Genomic DNA, 18,611 nt, shown 5'->3' on the forward strand with positions numbered 1-18,611 from the left:
TAATGCAACATTTTTACTGTGGAAATCAGCTATCTCTGATGGAATTTTACTGTTCCAGGTGAGTACTGTTTTCTTACTCTTATAAATTAAAAGTTATTTTGTTCATCTACATACAAATTATTTACTGAATATGTGTAATTTCCTCTAATTTCTTTTAATTTCCAATATTTAATGGCTACATTGTTTGTATGTTTCAGAAAAACATACCAGAGCTCAGAAGTAGAAAGGCAGAGAGAAATGGCAGTATAATTTTTCTGTTTATCAAAAGCAGTTTTCCTAAAATATCTTCCTCAAAAATCTGACAAGTGGCACCAAAAAAATTTCCTGCTTAATTGCTTGTCAGTTTCCATGTATTTATCTTGAACCTACACCGATCTTTCTTCAGAAGTCATCCTGAGCTTATCAGTAACTGCTAATGGATTTTTTTTAATGTGATAAGAAAGAATTTCATTCAAATTGAAGCCTCATGTTCAGTAATGGCTCGTCATTATGAGACAATTTTTGTGTGCAACCCACGGTGACGGACAGTGCAATTCCTTGCTGTGTGTGTGTGTGTGTGTGTGTGTGTATCTGTGTTATATAAGGCTGATAAGGGGAGGAGGGGGTGGTTAGTGCTGGGAGGGAAGAATGGGAAGAAGGCTATATCAATTTGAGATTTAGAGAAAATAAAAATTTCTTAAGCTTGATGACTAAAATCCAAGACCAGAACGTGGCAATTACGAGCTGGAAGGAATTCATGTAATTTATGAGTAACCCTATTTTGGGCTGAAACATAATTCAAAAGAATCACTCACTGCTTGAAAGAAAGCCCAGGTATATTGGCAAAGTCACTAAAAAACAACATTTCTATAGTGCTTCCAGCAGCTCTTTATTACTGAAAGGAATATAAGTGGAAAATCTCCCTCAGTTGGGGCTTCAAAGATAGCCACCTACAGGCATTTTATTTTCTTAATGTTAAAAAGATGAAATCATCATCCTTTGACAATTTTTCACATAAGATTTGTTATAAAACAGCTTTATAACTTATGATATTTTCCTTATGGATTAACTGTTTCTAATCTGTGCTTGAACTGAATTTTCATGGAAAGGTTTTTCTGAAGGTCACAATGAATCTATTTTAACTCTACAGTTCTTTAAAATTCAGAAAGAAGCTATTTGAATTGAAACATCACATCTTTGGTTCCTGCTAAGCATCTCTCTGACATGCAGGGTAATCAAGACCTTCTAGTGAAAGAGTTCCCTCATTGGCCTTGAACGTGATTGATGGTGATGGGAGGCTGCTTTGCTCGTGGAATTTCAGGGAGCTGTGACATGTTTATGCCACAGGTGCCAAAGGTGAGGTTACTCTAATTTTATAAGAATTTGGCTCCCAGCACAGTGAGTGTCTGGGACATAAAACTGGTGCATAATTTTTATTGAAGCATTAAATGAATGAATCTATGAATGAGTTAATCCATATGGACTTGTTGCAGGACTGTGTATGCCTAATCCCAGTCAGGTGTCTTCAGAATGGGTGGGCTCCGTGATGAGTGTTATTGTCAGATTAAAAAATCCAGAGTAGGCTCAGCAAATATGCAGCATGACAACTGTCATTCCCTGAGACGTGGTTCATGTATCAAGGGACTCTTCTTAGACAAAGCAATCTTAAAATGTTGTTTCTCAACACAGTTCTCCAGGCAGCCACTACTAATCAATCAGCGTTGGCACAAGAAAGTCAAATGTTTATCTTCAAAGGTCTAAACAAATTAGTACAACCCTAACACTATTAGTTTAAAAAAAAATTCTGCTATTTTTCCATCTTTTTAGTAGTATATTTTGTACAACCCATTCATTTACTTATTATTTATTAAAATTGTCAAAAGGTGGCTGGGAAATTCTATTATAGTTTATGGAGAAACTGTTGTGTGCCAAGTGTAACACTAAGGACCATTGCCTTTGCCTTAGATCTTGAACTGGGTTAATCACATAGGGATCACCTGAGGATCTTGTTAAACTGTAGATTCAGATTCAGTAGGGCTGGGGAAGGGAATAAGCACCTGCATTCTTAAGAAGATCATTACCAGATGATGCCAATCTTGCTGATTGGTCCTCAGACCACACTTTGAGTAGTGAGAGAAGATAACTGATTCTCAACCTGGGCTGCACATTACTGGGGAGCTTTAAAAAATAATGAGATGTGGGTTCTTCCTCAGGGATTCAGATGTAATACAACCAGGCTTCAGCCTGGGCATTTGGGTATTTATAAACTCCTCAGGTATTTGTAATGTGCGGTCAAAGCTGAGAATCACCACTTTAAGCTGACACAAGCCCTTCATCTGGCACTTCATTGAAGCTAATAACAAAAATGAATTGGTTTCATGAAGCTACCTCCCAGCCCTCACTGGTTTTTATTGGGCTCTTAATTTCACTCTCATCTTAATGATCTTTATCTCAATTTTTGCTCATTGTCTCCCATTTGACTCCTCTTGTAGCCAAGCCTGGGCTTTTCTCAGGATACTTTGGCTTGGCTTTTCTTTTCCTTTTAGGGTCCCTGGATCTCTCTAATAGGAATCTCTTGCTTACATTTTGGTTCCATGAAAAATAGTAGGTACTGTGGCTTCATAAGTTCTAAAACTGTAAGGAAATCAGAGACCTTTCTGAACTTTGACAGTGCAGAGCCTGTAACTTAAAAAATAAGAACCAGACAATTCTCATTATTCCCTCAATAATCAGAAAATAATACAGCTGGAAGAAAACCTAAAGTTATCTGGGTTAATACCATGTGTCAGATACATGATCAGCTGACTTCTAATGAGTTATATCCTTTAGAGTCCCTTCTCTTTGAATGAGGTACAACCCGTGACTTGCATCTAAGTAACAGAAGTAATGAGAAGGTGATGGGATTTTACTCTCATGATTACATTTAGTTATACGAGTCCATTGTAGCAAGCCAGAGAAAGAGAGATTCTCCTACTTTCCTTGAAGAAGCCAATAGTTGTGAATGGCCTTGTTGTAATGTGCCTAAGGAAAGGGCCACATGGCAAGGAACTGTGGGTAGCCTCTGAACAGCCTCCATTCAACAGTCAATACAAAGATGGGTCCCTCAGTTACATAGCCACAAGGAAATGAATTCTACTAACAATCTGAATGAGCTTGTAAGCAGATTCCTCCACAGTCAAGCCTGAAGATGAGAATGCAGCCCAGCTGACATTTTCATTGCAACCTGGCGAGATCCTGAGCTGTGATGAGATTTTTCACCTATGGAAATTATGAGCTAATAGTGTGTGGTGTGTAATAATTTGTTACACATCAATAGAAAACTAATACAGTACTCATTTTACAGATGAGGAAACAGAGGCCTAGAGCTTTTATGATTTGTGAACAATACCCTGTAAATTAGCAGCAGGACTAAACATGGAACTCAGGACTCATAGCTCTTACTCTGGACTTCTTTTGTTCAATAAAGACTTTATTTTTTAGAGCAGTTTTAGGTTCATAGCAAAATGGAGGAGAAAGGACAGAGATTTCCCACATCCCTCTTTCCCCCACACATGCCTAGCCTCTCCCATCATCAACATCCCTTATAAGCGTATTGCATTTATTACAATTGATGAACCTCTATTGACACATTATCATCACTCAAAGTCCATAGTTTACATATAATCTGCTCTTTGTGTTGTACATTCTATGGGTTTGGACAAATATATAATGACATTTCTCTTCTTTTTAATACACTAAATACATAACAAAAATGTGGAAGAACAGTTAAATAGAATCCAAACAAAATACGTAAGATAAATAATGAATAAGCATCCAGAAAAACACAGCAGATGTCCCCCCTCACTTTATCTTCCTTATAGTGCTTTGTGGGGTGGTAGGGTTGCTTCCTGAAAAGTTAAATAAGAATTATGTTTTTGAATTTGATTCTTTTTCAAGCCTTAGTCATTATTTGATGAGAAGATATTACACTTTTGAAAAATCATCAGCAAAATGCAGAGGCAGGGGAAATATATCATTACTATATAGCTGTCGAGGAAACAAAAGTATATCTTCCTGTAATCAAACAAAAAATTGAACAAGAAAATTAATTTTGTTTCAAAACCAAAATAAAACAAACAAAACACTGGAGTACAAGAAATTAAAATATCTTATGAAATACATATTGAATGAACAGAATGAACTCTCCTGAATTTAACTTTAAAATTAAAAATATTGTTTCAGTTTTTTAAATGTAATACGTTTTTGCACTGCTGTGAGGAAAATACCTATTAAGTGTTATTTTCACAATAAGTTGAATAAGCAAATACATTCTTTCCCTGTTGTCTTAAATTCTGATATCCAATTTGCTTCAAGGAACAAATACTGAGTCCTTACTAAGGACCAGGTGTGTTAATCATTGGAATTACAGAGGTAAATTAGGTACAAATCCCCTTAAAAGAGCTCACAGTCAAGCTCATACGCTCCTGTATGCTGGCATCACTAACAGTGAAAAAAATTACAGTCATCATAGGCTTTTGGTTCATATGATTGGGAAGAGTGTATATTGATTGCCTGATGGAAATACATTGTCCCTGCATCTTAAGACCTTATCAAGGGCTTTAGAATAGTAAAAAAAATAGAAGAGTTTGTTTTTTATCCTAGTGGTAAAAGGCTGACATCTCTTCTATTCCTCTTTTATTCTTAAATATCATAATACCCTAGAAATGGATCACGCACAATGAAACTTACCAAGCAGATGATCACCCCAACATTCTATTTTAGAAATAGGGTGTCATGCTGGCAAGATCACAGATTTTATTAGATTTAGATAGAGCATCATTTGATCCCTGGTCATATAACTTCTATGTGGACTTGGGGAAGTCATTTATCTCCTCTGGGTATCAGATTCCTTATCTATTAAATGTGTGCTTTGCAGAGTTGTGAAAATCAAGTGAGATCTACTAAGCACCTGGCATCCTGGCACCTGTTAGATACTAAAGATAATGTTTTTGCATGTGGAAAGAGTCTCCTTCACGCTTTCCTCTTGAATAATTAAAGCTGACTACACGACTATTCAACTAAAGATTGTATTTACAAGGCTTCCTTGCAATTAGCTGTAGTCCTATGACTAGGTTCTGGACAATGAAATGTTAGTGGAAGTTATGGATGCAACTTCTAGATTATCTCTTAAAAGGGAAGAGGTTTGTCTCCCTTCCTTTTTCTTTCTCTCTGTCTCACAGGCTGAAATGTGGACTGTATAAGAAGTCATACGCAGTTTGGAGTAAGCCCCCAGGGATGGCAGAGAAACAGAAATGGAAGGGAGCATGGATCTCTGATATCATCAATCTACCATACCAGCAATGGACTACATACTCAGGCTGTTTTGGGAAGAAAGAAATAAATTACTGTTGGTAAGGAAAAAAAAAATCAACTATATTGTCGAACCTCTGAATACAGAGATCTAGCCTTGAATCTTCAATATATCAGTCTAGCTGGCAATCTCATACATCGTCCTGCACATATTGTCTAAGTGCCTGTCTTCTCACCAAGCTTTATAAAACAATAAGGCTACATTACATTCACTAACTTTGAGTCCCCATTTAAGTAATTTCAGAATCTAGTAAATTTTCAGGATCCATCTTTTTTTCCTTTTAATTATTTCTCAAAGTCCCCACAAGTTTTCTCACAGTGCTTGTAAATTAATCAAGGCTCTTTGTATACAACACTGCTTGACATCTATTCTGGGACCTTGCTCATCTCTATTTCTGTTCTATGATATACCCTAAGGAACTGAAGGTTACTTTTCTCATTTTACTGATTCCTAGTTATTTCAAGATAAAAAGATGAGTTGGATTCTTCATTCTGTATATTATGCTTTGTTTGGGAGTCATAGCTCCATTATTTTCATCCTACGGTTTACCTCAACTATCAAGGTGGCTAGTTGGGATCATTTGCGTTAACAACCTCCCGTGAATTTTGACTTCTTGTATCTGACTTATTTCATCAGAATGAGTTCTATCTCTATGATCTCATAGTGTCCCTGAAAATTATACTTCTAGAGCTTCTTTATTTGCTAATTTTAGTTCTCACTGTGCTGACTGCAAACTCCATTTTGGGATATACTTTGAATAATTTTTCCAGAAATAAAAAATGCAACAGGAAAATTGAAAAGATATACTAAAAAATTTCTGATAATCTGGAAGAAGGCAGGATTAAAGTAGATATCTGTGCAATTGGAGTAGAAGCTGAGTATAGAATTTGTATGTTTATGGAGAAGCAGAATTTCGTTCTAACCAGCCAGTATCTCACCTTTATGATGTAGAATACCTTACAGCATGGATGCTCAGATCTCAATGGTAACACTATTTTTTTTTTTGTCTCCTATGTTTTAAACCTTTTAGTTGCTATTTTAAAATAAGAGAAAAATAATCCCATTTTACTAATACTGAATTCTATAACTCAAAACAAAGCGTGAAGTTTCAAGAATATCTGAAAAACAAACAAACAAAGCTGGAATGACTAGCAATTACATCTTCTGTAATAATATGGATCTTTGATTTCCTAAATAGAAGTTGGCTCAAATACATATTAATTTAAAATGTGAAAATTCTAATGTAGAATTACTTGAGCTTTGTTACTTAAGAGTGATATGAAAGAGAGAGGAAAGGGGTGCATATTTAAAAGAGAACTCGTTTTATTAAAACTTTCTGGAAAGGCTTTACCAAATTTTAGTTCATTTTCTTATTTCTCAAAACACAGGAAGGCAGCTAATTGAAAGAGAACAGCTTGAAACCATTTTTAGAATACAAGGGGAATAAATAAATGAAAAAATATATATGCAGAATTGAAGGTCAATACCAAATAGCTTTAGTACTATTGGCGGTAGCCTCATTTTCAAGGCAATAGCAGCCGGTTGGTCAATGTAAGTAAGCATCATGTAGAATTGCTATTATAGAGTCTATATTCCTTAACCACCTTCACGTAGAAAGAGGGCAAGTAATATTGGAATGCCTAGTAATGGATTAATATATTTTATTAAAATTTTCTGTAATGTGAATTTGAAAATGTATTTTGGAAACATATTTTGGTTCAGCCAAGAACCATCTAATGGCGGTTCTACTCTAGAAAAGAGGAATAGTCGTGAGCCTTGACCTGCAGATTTGGATCCTACTTACTGAAGTGCCAAAGCTGGAGTTACCCAAGTAGTAAACATTTTGACATAGTAACCCCAAACTAAAAATTCTTAGGTGAATTTGCAAGTTTACATAGCATTGTTAAATGAAAAAGTAACTTTCCTGTTGACTTCAGCCACAGAGCACATATAACAGCTACACTAACAATGCCAAAATAAAGTGGGGGAGGGAGCAGAGAGAAGAAGGAAATAATCATTTATATGAATTGGAAATACAAAACATTCCAAGCAAAAATGAGTTACACTTTGAAAGTATTTTCTCAATGTCAAAATGTTTTCTAATGGGCCAGAAAAAGATGGAAAATACTTTCTACTTAAAAACATAATTAGACTCACAAATATTCTTCCCATTAGCATCATCTTTCCCCAAAATGCTCTCTGTTTACTATTAATTATTCTCTACTGCTCATTGTGTCCAGATGACTGCATGTATAATAATGTAAGCATAAGCATGTAATAAATATAATCATTGTTTTCCCCCTAATAGATTTGTATGAAAAACAAATAAAAGGTTCCTCAGAAGCTAGGTTTCAAGGATTTCATGAAACTGATTTGCCCACCTTCCTGATCACTGGCTATATTAACCCTTTTGCTTCTTTCATATAATTATGCCAACATGCATAAGATGATACCATGGAATTACAGGATATGAAAATATTTCCAGCATTATCAGAAAAGATTCAAATGTGATCAGTAGTGTTGTGTATTTTGTTGAATAAAAATTTTAAGAAAAATTGATGGTACATTCCATGTGTCAACTACATAGAACTATTCACGTTTCCATGAGCAAACCTTGTTTTTTTACGCATTCATACATCCATCGAATGGGATCTTTCCTTTACCATAAATTCCCTCTTTCCCTTTATAAGCCTGAGGAATTCCTGAGAATTTTTGTATTAAATATTCCCTATGTACAACAAACCATGCTCCCATGGAAATTTTTGCTTGCCTCTTCTGTACTGCTAGTTGTACTGTATTCCACTTTTTGTTACACATTTATTTTATTGAAGTGTAGACATTTCAAGGTCATCTGCCTTATTTACCTTTATATTCCCTATTTGTAGGATTTTGCTAGTATGGTAGAGGTCAAAATGTTAAACAACTCGAATGCTTAGAGTTGCAAAAAGTACTTTCTCCTATATTATCTCATTTAATCTTTTAGCAACCCAGTGAGATAGTTCTGTATTAAACAGATGTATGATTAACTGTAACAGTGTAGTATTTAATCAAGTTGGATAGCATAATAGTAATTTCCAAACCTGGCAACTGGTCAAACTCACCAGGAGTGATTTATTACAAATGATAAGCTAAACTAAAGTAAAATAAATATCTCCGTGGTATAAAATACAACAGGTACAGAGGAGTATGTTGGATATACACCACCACAAATAAGATCAGGCTATATATTCTATTTTCTAATTTCCTTATTTTCATCTAATAATAGTTTGGAGATGGCTTCACTATCACCTCACATAGATCCACTTCATTCTTTTCAGTGGCTCTACAGTATGCCAATATATGAATGCACAATTTATTCAACCAGGTCTCTATTTGGTTTTGTTGTTTTTTCTAGGGGTGGGTGTTGTTTGTTTGTTTGTTTGTTTTTCTCTTGCAAAGAAAGCTCAATGGTCATTCTAGTATATATCTTTATCTTTATATGTATATACATACACACAGTCATGTGCCGCATAACGAATTTTTGGTTAACAAGGAATCACATATACTACGGTGGTCCTAAGGAAGTAATTCTCAGAATGTATCCTGTCACTAAACAACCCATGACTGTATAAATATATATTTCTTTGCATATTTTTCTGAATGTATTTAGAGATCATATTACCATGGGTGGATTGCTGGTTCCAAAGATATATGCAGTAAAATTTTTGATAGATGTTATAATTGGTTTCAAAATTTTTGTGTTAGCTTGAATTCTCACCAAGGAGAATTGAGAATTGCTGATTCACCACACGTTTGCTTACAGAGGTAATATCCAACTTTAATCTTGGCCCATCTTGATCGTGAAAATTGGCATCTTGTTCCTGTTATACTTGAGTTTCTTTAATTATGAGTGAGGTTGAGCATCTCTTCATATATTTACTGGCCATTTGTGTATGTGCACATGTGTGTGCCATCTGTTCATATTCTTGATCCATTTTTTTTTCATATTGTTAGTCTTTTCTATACTTTTTGTAACAGCTCTAGTATAACAAGGAAATTAGTCCTTTTGCATGATTTGCAAATATTGTCACCAGTTATTATCTGTATTAAACATACAGAGCACTTTTCTTGCCTCCAACCTTGACCTATTGAATCTTTGGAAGTGAGAACTAGGAACCTAAAATTTTCGAAAGCTTCCCCCAGGTGATTCTACTGTAGCTGGCCCATGGACGGTGTTTTGAGAACTGGCTTATATGGCAGACATGAAATAGTTAAGCGCAAAAACCTGTGTTACGAGAGAAACTCTTTGGTAGAAATATGCAGGAAGAATCATGGAAACCATGACTCTACCCAACTGGGAATCCTTTCCTCAAGGGCATTAATCTGGAAGTCATTTTTCATGACAAAAGGATCATAACTATAAAAACTCCTCTTGGAATCACAGCATGGTAGAAATATAGAAACTTTCCAAGAGATAGAGAGAGCTATAAATCTATTTCTAGGGTACTTCAGAAAAGATATTTTGCAGAGCATTTGGAAGAGCAAGTATTCTTTGCAATGACATGGGCCAAATGGAGATACAAAGACTGAGAATTATCAGTAAATGAAAATAAGAACTAACAGCAATAGTTGACAATAAAGGAGGCATAATCATCTTGGATAAGAGATACTACTGAGAGCTATGCTAATTCTTTAATGACAAGGGATTAATTATTATTATTATACAGTTTTGTACCTGTCACATATAATAAAAATAGCGAGCATGTTAAGCATTTTGCTAACTACTTTATGGGAACTATTTGACTTCGTGCCTATAAAGTTGCCACTATTATCCTCTTTTTACAGAAAAAAAATGAGTCTAAATTGGATAAATGGTTTGTCTGAGGTTGTTCAGATGCTAAGTGGCAGAGTTGGGCTTTGAACAGTACAGCTTAAGAGCATGTGCTCAAACCACCATAGTAAACTTCTTAAATTTCAGTTTATTATTACTAAACCAAGTGAATGACATGAAGTTACAATTTCGCAGAGTGAGTCCAGACTCTAGGAAGTATCCCGTTTTTCCTCTTCTCCTCACATATTTACTTTATCCCATAAATAAGAGAATTTTCACCAATCTTTCCAGTCAATTGAGAAAATGCAAAGAGGCAATGTCTGTCTTTTCTGTTTTTTTACTTACTCCTCCCCCTAGAGGTAGAGTAACTTGTCCAAAGTTCATATTCATGTTAAAGAGAATGGCACATAGGTAGTACTTTACTAAATCTGTCTTTTTTTGCTCTTTTGGTACTGTTTACTCTTTCCCCAGCTAAGTGAGGGTTTATGTTGTTTCCATTCTCCATGAAGTGAAAAAACTGGGCTTCAATCTAGCAGAACCAAGACTTCAGGTCTCTCTGCTCCATATCCTCCACCTGGGCCTTAGGCTGATACTGTAAGCTTACACCACTGGAACACTTGTGTGGTTTTTCAGTTGACTAGAGTTTGTGGGAGATCATACAGGAATGATTAGTGCCTCCCTTTGTAACACATGGTTCTATTCTTTAAGAATAGGATTAACATTTGAGGAATGAATCATCCCATTGGAGGATGGATGACTCTGTTTAGCTGCAGTGGCTGGTGTTCACTGGTCAGAAACTGGTTTTAACAAGCATGTGCTGGTTTTAAAGTTTGGGCTACGGGGCTGCAGGGGTACAGCAGAATATGCTGACCTCAGACACAGTTTCAAGGCTGTATTTAGCAAGAGAACTCTTCCCAAAGGTTAAGAAAGCTTTGTCCAAGCACTTGAAATAGGAGAGACCTGCTCTGAAGCAGAGAGAGAGATTTCTTTCCTTGGATTAGCAGTCTCTCTTAGAAAGCTTAACATAGAATAGCAGCTTCGCTTCTCCAATGATCTGCCAGAGCCAACCCTGGCCATGAAAACTAGAGAGAAATAACGGGCAGGCTTTGCTTCGGTACCTAGTTTTCCAGTTCGTTTTTCTGTTGTTCCTCCTGCCTCCTGCTTGTAAGTCAGGGTGAAAATAACTATTATCTTACAGAAGTTAGAATTTAGAGTGACAAAAGAGTAATGAAGGTTATGCATACTTAAGTGAATTAACTGGTGAGGAAGAGAAAAGTTTTGAGGAGAAACCATGTAGCAGAGATCTCATTGGTGTCTGAAAGCATAGGCTCATTGAGTGACATCACACTAGGACCAAGGAAATGTGTAGGCACTGAGGTAAGAGTGCCTGCTCAGATAATTACTCCTTAGTGGCCTTATGAGACAAGCTCCATGGTAATAGACAATGTGTATGGTATGAAAAATCAAAAATAACTTGTGGTCTTAATGGAGATGGAGGTAGAAAAATATAGCAGCCATGGAATTTAGGGCATTTAGCTTTTTTTTTTTTTTAAAATTTTCCTGTTATAATCATGGAATGCCTCCCTTCTGGATAGAGTTCAGGGTCAGTTCAACTTGGAGGGCTGGAAATGCAAAACTTAAAGGTGAATGTGGAAATGATGTTGTTCTGCATGTGTGGGGAGACAGCAAGGCAAGAAAAGAGTCTCAAGTAAGTCCTATAGCCTGGGCGTCTGACCATTGCAGTGTCTACATGTTTCAAAGAAGATAGGAGAGGGCTCAATGCTACTGTCTGAAACACAGATCACTGTAGAAATGGCTTTCTGCCCTGAATGTGGGAGGCACAGTGTCACAAAAATTTTCCCACATGTGGTTAAATTTCCGGATCATGGATTACAAACATATGGCTGAAATAAAGATTTTTCTCTTTCTTTAATGTTTTCTTGATTTCTTTCTCTGTTTACATCCCGGCTTTGTCTTCATCAGAAATATGTATCTGGATTGAACAATATACTGGGTTCTGAAGGCATGCTTTTGCTATGGGCTAGCCCCCATAGCCTAGATTATTCCTTGTGCATTCTAAATCTTGTGTGAGGGATGCCAGTGCTGTTATGTGTCCTCTTTGCCAATTTGAAGTCTTTGGGAAAAGTGGGACATGTGAAAGAGCCAGAGTTTCTTTAGTTCAATTTTGAAGTTCCAAAGGCTTTACTCCCATTCCTGGGGGTGAGGGTAGAGAGACAGCCCACACTGCCACACTGATAAAAAGAGCACTGATTCTCTTCGAGTGTCCAAACTAAAATCTTTGGCTAATAATGTGCTTTTCTCTTCATTTGGCTCTTTCTGTATATTTTTCAAATGGCTGGAACTCAAGACAGGGAAGATTGCCACGTCATTCTCAATTAATACTTTTACTGCCATTTAAAAGTCACTGTTAAAGAACCCATCAAGAGCCAGATGCAAAATGTCACATATTGTATGACTCTGCTCATATGAATTGTGCAGAAAGAGGAAATCTACAGGGACAGAAGACAGATTAGTGGTTTTCTGAGGCTAAGTGTGAGAATGGAGATTGACTGCAAATGGGCGCATGAGTCTTTAAAGAGTCATGGAAAAGTTCTAAAATTAAATGGTGGTGACAGTTGCACAACTCTGTAAATTTACTACAAATTACTGAATGCTATACTTAAGAGGAGTGAATTATATAGTACGGGAATAAAGCAGCTTCAAAAAGAATAAAAACAAACAAAGGAAAACTCAGAACTATATAAAACTCAGAACATATCAAAGCATATGATAGATAAATATCTGAGCCAGATGGCTCTACAATGAAAACTGGTAAAACACTGGTTTACAGGGTGGCCAGACCAGATAAGCAGCATTCTTTAGGCCAGGATTTTGCCTGAATGAGTGTTATACATGTTACTCCAGCATTCACTGTAAAAGAGTCTAAAACCAAGGAGTACAGGTTTTACCTTTCTTTTGTGTCCGGCAACAAGGACAAAAACAGAACCCTTAGGATCCTTCTCCGCTTTGTTAGTAACTGTGTAAATACCTTTTGGTAAATACTAAAGAAATTTTTCAGTTGGAATTTAGAACTAAGAATTTGAAAAATATGTGCTATGACTTGTTTTCATAACTGCAATATATATTATTTGTTGACTCAAAAAAATAATCATTTTCCTAAGGCTTCTTGTTGCATACAAGAGTTATCATTACAGGTGAAATTCTATAAGTTCTTCAGGAAAATCAATCTGGACAGCACCTTGCTCCACACATTGTTGTTCATGGGCGGCATCAAACCTACTGTTTTGAAATGAAGCAGTCTATATGCAAATTGGTACCATGATCTGCCAAAATGTGTAGAACAATTCGATCTGGAGTTTAAGGCATGGCTGAATCAAAAAGAAAATATAGCTGGTGATTTTATGAGTAGGTGAAAAATCTGAGTTAATGAAGTTTGCTTGCACATTTTATAATGATTTTGACTACAATGAATTAAGAGGAAGTAGGCTTCGTTCTGCATTCTACAGGTGGCAAAGCAACAGAAGGATCAGTCTGCAGAAGTTAAAAACATGAATCGGATTCTGGTGTATTAAAAGACAGAAGGTTTTATTACTTAGAGTTATATTAAAAATAAAACAAACCATCAAAGGATGAATGGATAAAGAAAATGTGGTGTATACACACACACACACACACACACATGCACACAATGAAATACTACTCAGCTATAAAAAAAGATGAAATCTTGCCATTTTGGACAACATAGATGGATCTTGAGGGCATTATGCTAAGCAAAATAAGTCAGATGGGGAAAGTCAAATACCATATGATTTCACTCATATGTGAAGGATAAAAACAACAACAACAGGCAAACACATAGATATAGAGATCAGATTTGTGGTCACCAGAGGGGCAGGGAGAATGAGGGAGGGAAAAAGGAGTAAAAGGGCACATGTGTACAGTGACAGACAGTAGTTAGTCTTTGGGTAGTGAACGTGATGTAGTCTACACAGAAATCGAAATATAATGATGTACACCTGAAATTGATATAGTGTTATAAACCAATGTCACAGCAATAAAAATAAATAAATAAAAACAAAACAAAACAAACACCTGAATGGGCATTTCTATTAGGGAGTCAGATCCTTCTATTAGGGAGTCACTGTGTTTAAATGCAGGTTGCATGGGTCAGGTAGAAATCCCAATAAGGTAATTAAGCAATCAAGGATATTCTTTGGTTCACACATCTGAATTGTTTCCAAGGGTATGTATACAGTGACAATCTGTGCAGCATGGCAGGGACATTCAGAGAACTGTTGGGAAGGGAACAAATGGAACGGACCCTACAAAACCTGGAAACTATGTCCACTACACTGCAGAGCTGTGATCCGACAGGATGTTATAGAAAAGGCTGGGAGTTCAGATAGACGACCTCCAAGATCTCTTCCAATTCTAGAGTTATATAGTCCTCTAAGAATATGAAATTTGCTTCCTTCTGGAATTCATCACTCATTATTATTGCTGTTGTTGTTTTTCAATTCCATAAAAGATGTTGTCACAGTCTTCAACTCCATAAATGAGTAGCTGGAGTGGCTATCTTTAAGTTGCTCCAAAATATTCTCCCAAAATATGTAGGTGTGTGTGCACGCACATGTGCACCCGTGCACACGTGTGTAGTAAAGGATTTGTTTCTGCATAATGGTTTTTAATACATAAAATAACAAATTCAGTGATAGGAAAGGACAGTTTTGAAGAGAGGAGATCCTAAATTATCATTTCTTCATCCCTATCTTTAACATTTTTAGTAACTTGAAACCTCACAAAAATAGAAGCACTATTTATTGTTTTCCTCATAGAGTGTCTAAAACATTTTGAAGTCATCTGTAAATAAATGCTACTCCAATTGCTCTGTGTAACACAACTACATCTGGTGAGGGATATTGTATGAAGAGTCTTGGCTAGAGCTTCTTTAGCACCAAATGTTTATCTTTTAGTGTCTTAACAATACAGATGCCCAATCGATCATATTTCTCAAACTTACTTGGTGCCTTGCACAGCATTGTTTTAAATCATGGGTGAGAACTCAGGCCTCCTACTTCAGGATTCAGAGAAAATTTTGAGGTTCAGCACCCAGATGTACATTCTAAACCTAGTTGCTCACTTGAATTCTTCATCTCTTCCCAGTTACTACTTTGAATAGTTGGTTGGATTATCTACTTGCCTTACATTTCCAGTTTCTTCTCTGGGCAGTGTATTAGGAATTTTCCTTGTCTTTATCCTCTGTGGTTGGAGAATTCCAAACCAATCTGGTTGCCCAGTCCAGCTCCCAGAACCTTACCTAGGTCCAACACTTTGAGCTTTACCTCCTTTATGATGAAGCTGTTTGAAGAGACAACACAGCTATAGGGCAAAACTGCAAGGGAGATAATTAACCTAGAAGTATATTTACCCACAAAGGCAGATTCTTCACCAGGAGATTTGATCTTACCATAGATCTTGATAGAATAACGTGGTTGACAAGTATCCTTGTGAATGCCACTCTAGTTGGAAGTTTTCCAGGCAGTCATTAATGTTTCACGTTGCATCAGCGAGGTACAGCAAAGTGACAGTAAACACAGCTTTGGCCATATTTGGAAGTCCTATAAAAAATAGCAACATCAGAAATCTTTGTCTATGATAATGAATATTCCAGGTGATTATTTATTGGCAGGCTGCTGCACTCATTCTAGAAGGACACCAGATAATGGAGGTATTACCAGAATTAAACCTCAAGATCAGAGAATAGTGCACAAATATAGCTACATTGGAGTAGGACGAAGGGGAGAAGCTGGGTTTTTTGAATAAGATGGTTAACTGAATATTTGTCAGTTTAGCAAAAATAGACTTCAGGTTTAACTCTAGAATGTGGAACTGAATCTGAAAGTTATTAAACGTTGACTACTCCCCACCGTTACCTTTACCATGCAGAATCCTCTACCTTCAGTTTGAGAGACTTAATATAAACCAGAAGTAGTGGGTCACTTGTTGTTTTCTGAATTAATCCTTATTTTCCCTTCTTTCTCTCTTTCCTTCAGTGATGGCTCCCATGACAACCTTGCTTTGTGTCCAGTTTCCCATCTGGACTTGGCTTTGCTTTCAGTTAAAATTCCTCAGATCCAGAGCCTTGGCTTCTAGACTTGGTTCTTGGACATGTTGCTTGCTTGGCTCTGATGTTATTTTTGTCTTTGGGGTTTGGTCAGGAATGATACACTGCTATCCTCAGTCCACCCTGAATTATAGTTAGGTTAGGCAAGTCTCCCTGTATTGTCCTTCATATCAAGAAGTGAAATCAGCCATGTAACTAGTCTGGAGGTGATCCTGCGGAGAGAAATGGAGTGATCCTCCCCCTGCGCCCTGCCCTCACACCCTCTGTGCGTGAAGGAAAGTAGACTGGACTGCAGGAGTAAGAATAACAACTAACATTTGTTGAGAGTTCACTTCAGGCCAGATATCATCTTATTTAATCTTCAGAAATAATAATGAGGTCTATTATTCCACATTTTTGGAATTCTGGTTCTGTGAGATCTTTGGAGATGTATCCTCTGGAATTAAGGAGCTCATACAGTATAAAACGGAGTAAGGAAGAAAGTTGCCTGGGAGACGGGATAGTAGTCTTAAATATATAGATACCCATAATATGCTGGGAATTTTATACAAAGCAGGTCCTTGTTTCCCTACACATTTGCATTTTCAGTTCCTGATCAGCAATCTGCCTTCATAGGATCATTCATCCTTCTTGGGTATTTGATATATAGAGGAAATCATTTAAAAATGTTTAACCATTCATGTCACTCTCAGGAAGTTTTGAGTGGTAATAAGTGGATCAAGTTTTGTTTGCTCAGAGCAAACAGAATCTTCATGCTTGTTATGATCTATAGCATTCTCCAAGGCTGTATCGCATAGTGGATTCAGGGTATACAAATTTGGAATCAGAAGCTGTAAAGATCTATGTTATTTTGAAAAGGAAAAAGGAAGACTCGAAAGGTTGGGGCATGCACCACAGGTAGAGGACGTCTCATAGGTGACTGTGCAGCTGAGGAAAGAGCTTTGGAATGACTGTGTTAGGGAATTTTTTCCAAGCAAAATGTGTGCTGTATATATGCCTCTGCTCTCTTCTCTTTTAAATCTTGAGTAAATGATGCATTGTTCACAATTGCTTTATTATGAGTCAATTCTCCACAATAAATGAAAATCCCTGTTGGATTTTGCTTCAAGCATTGGCATGGAGTGAAAATAAAGATGCTACTAGAGGTCAATTCAAGATATGGGTTTTGATCCTCAAGTGCTAGATTTCAGCAAGAGGGTAATAGTTGATGTCAGTGATAAACTTCCTTGTTAAAAGTGATACAGAGAGGGTAGGAAAGAGGAGTGAAGAAAGTTCTCCTAAATTGAGACCCACACACACTTTGCGATAAAGAGTAAAGAATCCTTTCTAAGTATATTTTAACTATAACTATGTTGGTTTCAGTACACAAATTAAACAGTACCCAGAGCCTTCCTTTACTCTGCTCTTAGCTCCATATATACCAAAATTTTTTACATAATAAACAAAATTTATTGCCCACTGTGATATTGTGATCTAATAAGAAATATATGTTCAGTCTTTGTCTGTGGTTTCTGGCACAGAACTTCTAAGACCCTTGGAATCTTCAGAGTGATAAGAGTGTCTCTTTGAATGCTAATGAGATGACTCATGGCTGGAGTCCCTCGACAGCTTCAAGATTGAGGCTGGTCGCCAGAAAGACAAAGGCAAGATTAAAGGATTAGAAGTTTTGGCCCCACCCGCCAACCTCTGAGGAGGGAAGGGCTGGAGATTGATGTCTTCACCAACTGCCAATGATTTAATCACGCCTATGTAACGAAGCCTCCATAAAACCCCTAAACAATGAGGTTTTGAGAGCTTCCATGTTGGTGAATGAATCCATGTGCTGGAAAGGTGGTGTACCCCAACTCCAAGAAGACAGAAGCTTCTGTGCAAAGGACACTTCCAGATCTCATTCAATGTACCTCTTTATCTGGCTGTTCATTTGTATCCTTTGTAATAGCCTTTATAATAAACTGGTAAATGTCAATAAATGTGTCCTTGAGTTCTGTGAGGCATTATTGAAAATTATCAAAACTGAGGAGGTGGTTGTGGGGAGCTTCAATTTATATCCAGTTGGTCTGAAGTACAGGTGACAACTCTGGGACTTGTTGTTGGCATGTAAAAGGAGGGGGGAAGTCTTGTGGGACTGAGCCACCAACCTGTCAGGTCTGCACTAACTCAGGGTAGTTAGTGTCAGAATTGAATTCTAGGACATCCAGTGGGTGTCTGGAGAGTTGAAGAATTGGTTGGTATGAGAAAAGCCCCTGTAAATATGGTGACAGAAGTGTTGTGAGTAGATTACTGAGTTTTCATTTACCCTCCAATAGGCTTTCAATTATTTCAAACAG

The 18,611-nt window shown here is 36.8% G+C and overlaps 1 long non-coding RNA gene across 1 annotated transcript; it reads left to right on the forward strand.

Annotated features, from left to right (window-relative positions):
• The first annotated feature begins 1,114 nt into the window (after positions 1 to 1,114).
• Positions 1,115 to 18,254, forward strand: LOC138921163 (uncharacterized). The gene is made up of 3 exons (XR_011433507.1): positions 1,115 to 1,335; positions 5,199 to 5,369; positions 17,805 to 18,254. It is a non-coding gene; the product is annotated as an uncharacterized lncRNA (long non-coding RNA).
• Positions 18,255 to 18,611: the final 357 nt, after the last annotated feature.

The sequence above is a fragment of the Equus caballus genome, chromosome 28, assembly GCF_041296265.1.
Source record: "Equus caballus isolate H_3958 breed thoroughbred chromosome 28, TB-T2T, whole genome shotgun sequence".
Lineage (NCBI taxonomy): Eukaryota > Metazoa > Chordata > Mammalia > Perissodactyla > Equidae > Equus > Equus caballus.